The sequence below is a fragment of the Corapipo altera genome, unplaced genomic scaffold (assembly GCF_003945725.1).
Source record: "Corapipo altera isolate COAL_440 unplaced genomic scaffold, ASM394572v1 65, whole genome shotgun sequence".
NCBI lineage: Eukaryota > Metazoa > Chordata > Aves > Passeriformes > Pipridae > Corapipo > Corapipo altera.
This window is the reverse complement of record NW_020884891.1, coordinates 11100866-11109427: the sequence shown is the minus strand read 5'-3', so window position 1 is coordinate 11109427 and position 8562 is coordinate 11100866.

Below are 8562 nucleotides of genomic sequence, written 5' to 3'. Positions count from 1 at the left end.
ATTTTACCCTCAGCTGTGGCAATACACAGCAGCAAGAAAGGTGATTCTTGTGACGCTGTGCAGGAGTCAAGATTCAGTATCTTGGCTTAACATGGCAAATTTAACATGCTTTGACAGACTCAGGATCAAAAATAATTTGGTTCCTGCCCCGGTGGGAAGCTGCAAGACTGCCAGAAAAGAAGTTTAATAATAAAGTGAAGAAGAAGCTAAAAGAGACCGTGGTCTTAGCATGGGTGCGGGAGGAAGAAGAGCTTCGTGACTCCGGCCGGGACCGCCCTGGGCGAAACGGGATCGGACAGACGGACAAACGGACAAACATCGCCGGCTCTTCGGCGGCGGCGGCAGCAGCGACTCTACCGACCCGCTCTTGCTCTTCTTCCTCCTCTCCCTCTCCTGGTGTCCCACACCCTCTCCCGGTTTCCCTCTCCCGTTCCCAGTCTCCCTCTACACCTGCCGGCCCGGGCCTTGCCCCCGGCCCGCTCCGTCCCCGCCCTGGGCGCGCCGTGCGGGCTGTGGCGCTGCTGGTCGGGCCGCTCCGGCTGGGCTGGGACAGCCGCCATCGGCTCCGCCTGCCCCGACCCCGACCCCGTCCCTGTCCCTGCCCCGGCCCCACTCCCAGCTCCGCCGCCTCCCGGGGCCGGTGGGGCCCACACTCTGCGGGTACCCCGGCCCAGCCGCCGAGCCCGCTCCGGGGGAGGAACCTCGGCCCGGGGCGGTTGTGGGGCCGTGGGGACCGTGCCGGGTCCCGGCCCGAACGCTGCCGGCCGCGTGTGGCCCGCAGGGAGGGCGAAAGGGCCCTTTCAGGAGCAGTGCCGGGTGGGTTCGCCCCACAAATGAAGCCCCGGTGAGTGGCGGGGCCGGAGAAGGAGCAGGAGGAGGAGCTCAGTCTGCCGCTCCTCTTGGCTCGCAGTGAAGAATTAATTGCGTGGCCCGGCGTCGCACCTGCCAGTGGGGCGAGCTCGTCAGTGACCGGGGCCAGCGAGAGAAACCGGGGTGTGACGGGCGGGGATGAGCCGAGGCCCGGGAGGGTGGAAGCCGCCAGCACACCTCGAGGGAGAGCGGGCGTGGGGTCAGTGGGGGCGTGGGGCATCCCGAGCTGGGTGAGGGGTACCAGACAGATCCCTGGCACGGCATCACCACCTCTGACGACATCGTGGTCCCCTCGCAGCCCAACGGCACCCGAGCTCCCCTGGAGATCGTGCATACAACATGTCCAGTGGGTTTCATGGCGTCATCCAGCTCCTGGAGAGGTTCGAGCTCCCCAGCAGTCTCTTGTTGGTGATGGAGTGTGTGATACTCATCTTCCCTATCTTCTCAGCATGAGTGGGATAACACGTTTTGGGAGGTGGCAGTGGGTACATGAGCATCCTGCTCTTGCAGTTACTGAGGAGATTGTTCTTGTCCTCCCATGTTTGGCTGGAGGAGGTAGCACATGTGTTCAGTAGTTTCTGAAATCAGATCGATCTGGGGTGACCCCAAATGACAGTTTTCAGCTTGGTCACGCTGTGTCTCAGCTGTTCTCTGAACAGTTCTCTCCCCTACCTATTACTTCACAACCGCTCTCTCTTTTTTCTCTCAGTGAGTTCCCAGCTCATCATGGTCTCCATCACACCGTGGCCTTCCCTGCTGCCTCTTGCACTGAGGAAGACAAAGCCACGGGTTTGGGGGCTCATCCTGTCCCTGCCTGCACAACAGCACTGTCTCACGGGTCCTGTGAGATTTTACCGTGCGATTCAGGCCCTCTCTCTGGTCCTCAGCTGTCCTCACTGCAGTATTCCCATTCCCTTTGCCTCCTCCTTCCAGCATGATGAGCTCTGTGAATCCCCTCAATCTTCCCCACCCCCATGCTCCACTTAACAGTTATATCAGGGTCTGTTTATACAAGGGTCTCTTCTGTGTCTTTGTGTGCATGTATATATAACAAACATGGAAAGTGTTCCCCAAGTTGCTTACACACTCCTTCCTTTATATGTAAAAAATACATACGTACACGCCCATATATAGATATACTAAAAATATATGGATGGATAGAGGTTGCCCACACACCTCTAACTCTGACATCACTTACCTTCTGAGCTGGTGGCCAGGTGACTTTTTCCCAGCTCTGTGTGAGTAGCTGTACAAGAGCTGAACTGAGCAGCATTTAGAAGCAATTTAAAGATTTCTAGGCAGGAACTGTAGCTGATGACCATCTGTGTAACTCACCATATTCATCAGGAGGGGGTGCTGGTTCTTTATGGATATGGAACAATGGAGAGACAAGACTGGAAAAATCACAGCTCTCTGGATTTGTGCAACCTGGGAAGCAAAAGAAATGCCATCTGTCTGCTTTTGTGGACACAAGGTACAAGGAGCTCCAGTGAAAGAGAGTGAAATGGGCTGGTGGCAGGTTAAGTCCTCTTTCAGGACATCATACAGTGGCACAGGACAAAGCTGCTGTCACACAATCTATTGGTATTTATAACTTTTATTTGCAATACTTTAGGTCCAAGTTTCAAACTGCAATATTTTTACACTCAAGACACAGTCATGCACAATCCATATTTCAATTTCCTATTGCTTCAACCACAATTTAAAATAACTTAATATTGGAAACAAAACCCAAAATCTTTAAAAAAAGGATGCTGAGGTCAGTAAGATGGATCCATGCCATCAGCACATTTACAAAGTAAATAACTTAGTTCTCTTTTTAAAAAGATCGGTTACCTCTTAATCCAAAGTTACAGAAGATTTTTCACTACACATGTTTTTTGTTTTTATCTTTCATCTTTTTCTTTTTTCTGTTTTTTTCTTTTCGTTTTTCTTTTTCTTTTTTTTTAAACAGATAACACGTCCTAAAAAAGGAATGTACAGCAAAATGAGATACATTTCTGATAGACAATGAAAATGTAGGCTCCTCCTCTGTTTACTTTTGTCTGGATACCCTGAAGAAAAAAAATCTAGCAGACACCAGCATAAGTGTAACCTGGTTGCTTTGGACTAAACTGGAGTTTAGCACTGGTGACATCCTGATCCAGTCAAGAGTTGCAGAATTCTTCTGCAGATCTGCTCAAACAATCTGTCTGCAGGCACAGCACCTGCAGTACTGACACACCAGTGCACCAGAATCACTCCGTTATTCCCCCACTGAATTTGGGCTCTGCCCAAGGAGGGGGTGCTACGGTCTGTGCAGTCCTTTGCTACGAGTTCCCATCTGGAGAAGCTCCCCTTCTGCTGGCTTACCTGCCAAGGCAGACACCGGCAGCTCCTCGCACCTGAAGGGCTGAGGCTTTTCCCCTGTTGCTGTGCTACAGACTGATTTAGCAGCATTGCTGAACATGGAGATACACACAGTGACTGAGAGCAGTTGCCTTTGTACACCTTAAGCCCAAAGGTCAAAAATCTCAGCAGACACGGACAGAAGAGACTTGCAGGCTCCCTGTTTGCTGTGTTGATCCACATCTGACCGGCATCTGACCAGCTTTGCATGGTGAAGAATAAGAACAAGGGGCAGCTCCCTCCCACCCACGCAGCCATGGGACCCCTCCAGCCCTGGAACTCAGGGCACTGTCAGCACCTGCTTCTTAAGTGACCCGTTCTGTTGTCACTGAAACCAACCAAATTCTTGCTGACTCCAGAAGGAGGAGCAGCAGTGCCTGGATCTGATTGCTAAGTCTGGGGCAGGGCTGGACAAACAACACACACAGCACACAGCAGCAAACTGAGCTGACTTTCAAAACAATCACTTGCCACTATTCCTTCACATTTACAATAGCATCACACCAGCCTCAATGCCAGCATGGACTTCAGATGGCAGGCCCTGGGTTCCCGGAGTACACACCAGAGGTGATGACTCCCTCTCCAGACCAAGCTTACAGATGAAAAGGCTGCTGTGAACAGGCAGCTCGAAGGGCAGAGAAATGAGGGTCTCATCTTTATCTGTGCCAGTTACAGAGTCTTGGGCAGCAGCCCCTGAGAACAGTGGGAACAGAGATACAGAAAGAGGGACAAAACCAGTCAAGCACAGAGACTGGAAAGACCCGGGACAGGTAACTCACTGCTTCAATTCTCTCTTTAGGAAAGCTCGCTCCTGTTTCAAACCCCTAAAAGGCATGGAGGGGCAGACAGGGGGTGACATGCAAACAATACTCATGTTTTCACTTCACACTCACCTTCTCAGTGTTCTAGAAGAAACTGGCTTAACAGTATTCTTCTATCAGTCATCTAGTTGAGCCTTAGCAGCTCAGGAGCTAAAGGAGCTGAAGCCTTGGGCCACAAGAGCTGACCAAGAGGAAACTTTTTGATCAAACTAATGCTGCTAACACAGACCTAGCTGAATCCAGCAGACAGAATCATGGAATTGTAGAATCCTTTAGGTTGGAAAAGACCTCTGAGCTCACTGTTAACCCAGCACTGCCAATCCCCCACTAAACCATGTCCCCAAGTGCCACATCTACATGTCTTTTAAAGGGATGGTGACTCAACCACTGCCCTGGGCAGCCTGTCCCATACTTGACCACCCTTTCAGTAAAGTATTTTTTCCTAATAGCCAATCTAAATCTCCCCTGGCACAACTTGAGGCCATTTCCTCTGTACTTAGGAGGTCAACCCTGACCTGGCTACAACCTCCTTTCATGTAGTTGTAGCTGCTCCTCATCAGACCCTTCCCCAGCTCCATTGTCCCCTGGACACACTCAAGCACCTCAATGACTTTCTTCTTGTGAGGGGCCCAAAACTGAACACAGGGTACAGAACTGAACAGAGGATTTGAGGTGTAGCCTCACCAGTGCCCAGTACAGGGGGATGGTCACTGCCCTGGTCCTGCTGGCCCCACTATTGCTGGTACAGGCCAGGATGTCACTGGCCTTCCTGGCCACCTGGGCATATGCTGGCTCATGTTCAGCCGCTGTCAACCAGCACCACCCCCCCCCCCCCCCCCCCCCCCCCCCCCCCCCCCGGGTCCTTTTCATCCAGGTATGAATGGAATGAAGAAGATAAGGACCAAGTCGACAATTCCAAGACAATGAAGTAATGTCTGAAGGTGGCCAGCTCAGTGACAGTGAAAACCTGTAAGAAATCAAGTGACCACCAACCGGAATTAAGTGACTGGACTTGGGGATCAGGTGGTATGGGTATAATTGAGAGGGATGAATTGGGGTATGGGTCCCTCTCTGGAGGTACCAGCTCGACCTCTCTCTCACCTGAGAACTAATAACAGAGGAAGTGGAAGCCTTCACTCAAACCTTGCATTTGTCATCAGGATACCAGGGTGAGAGCCTGTTACAGTAACTGGCATAAACCTGTAACATCAGAGTTGTGATTCAAAGGTGTGTACACATGTGCTTGACAGCTCTTCTGATCTGCATTCACAGCTGCCAGCTTGGGCCTTGTGCCCAACCACAGCCCTTTTGGCTTTGTACATAAGCTGACCAAGGCAGATGTTGCTAGCAAGCCTCACAGAAACCCAGTAGGATCTCCAAGCAGCTGTGAATGTGGTGCCACCAAACAGAGCAGAAGGCACCTGACACAAAGGTGCTGAAGCTGATGCGTGGTCTGCTGAAAAACCACGCAGGGCAAAGCCACTGTGCTCACAGGCTATTAAATCAATTAGCAGTTGTCAGTATTTCCACCTTTAACTAATGATATTGCCCCCCCATTTCCTCAGTCAGGGTCAGATTCCAGCAGAACCCAAGTGCTTGCCTGGGGGAATTGCTAAGCAGCAAGAACAAAGTTTGCAGGCTTCTACATGGGGCAGTCCAAAGGGCACCCATGAAAAGCAAGTGGGCATCCATCCCTTCTTCTCTTTCCTATAAGACCTTTTTTCTTTTGAGATAGCTCTTGTCACCAAAGGTACATGCAACCACTGCTAGGCTCAGGCCAGTGATGGTTTGTAGGCACAATGCACACCCAGGATTATGGCAATTGGCTCTTAACTGCACCCAAAGAGAGATGTATAAGCAACATTCTGCAAGCTTCAGCCAGAAAAATAAAATTACCCTGTAGGCTCAAGGACAAACACAAGCAAAGAGAAGTTTTAAAGATCCCTGAATTGTAAATCACACTTAAAGAAACCTTGGATGGTTTCTGCTGAAAGACAAGAGATGTCCTTTGCCTGCTTCCTGAAAACTGGGGATAAAATTAAAGATATTTACCTGGTCAGGGAAGAGGAGAGGGGAAGAAAAAAAAAAAAAAAAAAAAGATGAACACTTGTATTTATAGGCCTTCATCAGCTTGCCCCATCACTCATAATTAAAGTTGCTGCATATCTGGGCATGAGTGTACAGTCCACCAGGAAGGTGTGTACACCAGGAAGGTGTGTACACCACTGCCTTGAAAATGTGTAGCAAGGTGGCACTAGTGACCATGCCCTGGATGCCAAGCAAAGAAACACTGGCTCCTGCCTTTAATGGTAGATGTTACAGGGCTCTCTCTGGTCCTTCGCTCACTGGATTTGCTCAGGACTGGACTAAGGACTACTAAGTATTTACATGCTCAGTGTGAGGAATATTCGGTAGCCACACCAAGGACTATATATTGGAAATAACCACCATAGGGACAATAGAGTACGGTGACATTTCCTACAACTAGAGGACAGGAGACAGGTACTTACTCCCTTCTCGTGGTGACTGGAATGTGCTTCATTTTTGGTGGCAGGACATGGGGGAACACTGACCGAAAGACCTGCCAAAGTGCAGCCACTGGCCTCAAAGAAACTCAGCACAAACCCTTGAGTTCATTTGTGTGTAGTGGAATGGCCAACCAGTAGCCAAAGATGAAGAACAAACACACACATATTTACAAAAGCACTGGACACAAGAAGTGAGAATGCAACCCCAGCCCAAGTTTGGGATCCAACCCTGAGAGCACTGTAAGATCCACCCCCGTGCAGGTTCCCAGGAGTGCATGCAGGAGCTGTATGGAATTTTACATAGGTATGGTTATCTTTTTTTCTCTTTTTCTTAAATAAATAAACTTTTCTGTGCTTCTCAAACTTCCCTGACTTTACTGCTATCATGCTTCTGTCCCAAAACACATTAAAACCACAGTGCACTATCGGCTCATTTTCACACATCTTCACTGCAGGGATGGGAATCATAATCAAGCTCTTGGATAGGGTATTTTATAGTTTAATTTAAAAATTAAGACAATTAACCAATCCTTTAAAACCTTGGAATGAAGTGTCTGAAACTTTTTTAGTTTTCATTTTGCAACAGAAACAGCCTATTTCTAATACTTCAGAAAAATATATATAACTGATTGCTTAATCTGAGGATAGCAGTCAGAAACCCCAAGACAGTTCCAGAAATGTAAGATATTTGTCTCTTTCCTTTCTGCAAGGTCATGCTATTGTCAATCCTAATATACTCTGTGAGCCTGTAAATCATGTACAATACTTGACCACATCAGGATTGGATTTTTATGGGTTTGTGTTGTTGGGTTTTTTTAATATATCTACATCTCTTCTACATTTCCTATCCAAGTTGGGAGGATATAAACACAGCTGCAATTTTTCAGTACCTAGTGAGTGAAAATTTAATGCCAGAGACTGTCTCAAGCATGGAACCACAGGGATACTGGAGGTGCATTTCCCTGCACATCACACAGCCTCAGCTGGGCAAGTACAGTCCAGGCTGAAAAAAGCCACTGGCAGAGATTTTTTCTGCTGAATCTTGTCTGCCTCCCAGGAATTGGTTTTAGAAGAAAAATCTCTAACTTTGCTGATGCAAAGAAAAATAAATATAATATTTAATAAAATAAAAAGTTAAGGCCTCCTAGGACAGCGGTTGTCTTTAAAAAGTCAGTGCCAACAATGTTCTGTATGCTGGGGCATACACTGATTAGAAAAAAAACCAAAACCTACCATTTGATTTTCCTGTTTTTAAAATCTGTTATCTTCTAGGAAGTTATGGTTGTGGGGTCTTTTTGAAGCAGAGATGCTGAAATACTTACAGGTAAAGAAAATAAATAGGAAATTCCCCCTCCAATCAAATAGTGTAGTTTGTCAACAGAAGTATTTAGACTGTATGTCCAGCAAACATGTGCCATTACAAAGTGCTTTCCTTTTAAAGGACGGCTGTCTGTTCCTTTGTGGGTAGGAAAAAATAAAAGCAATACTGGAAACAGAAACAGTCACTCATTTCTTCACTTCTTACAGGAATACACACGTTCCATTCTGATGAATGCTTTACATGTTGAGGGCAGCCCATCTCCAGCCTGAATTACTCTTTCACAAGGAAGTCTCTCCCACAGACACAGAACTTGAGCTGACAGAGAAAAATGGGACCTCACAAGAAGGAAACAAAGTCTTTTGAATAGAACAGAATCATTCAGGTTGGAAAAGACCACTGAGCTCATCGAATCCAACTGTTAACCCAGCACTGCCATGCCCCCAACTACACCATGTTCCCAAGTGCCACATCTACACGTCTTTTAAAAATACCTACAGGGATGGTAACTCAACTACTGCCCTGCACAGCCTGTTCCTAGGCTTGACCACCCTTTCACTGAAGAATTTTTTCCTATATCCAATCTAAACCTGCCCTGGTGTAACTTGTGGCCATTTCCTCTCATTCCATCACTTGT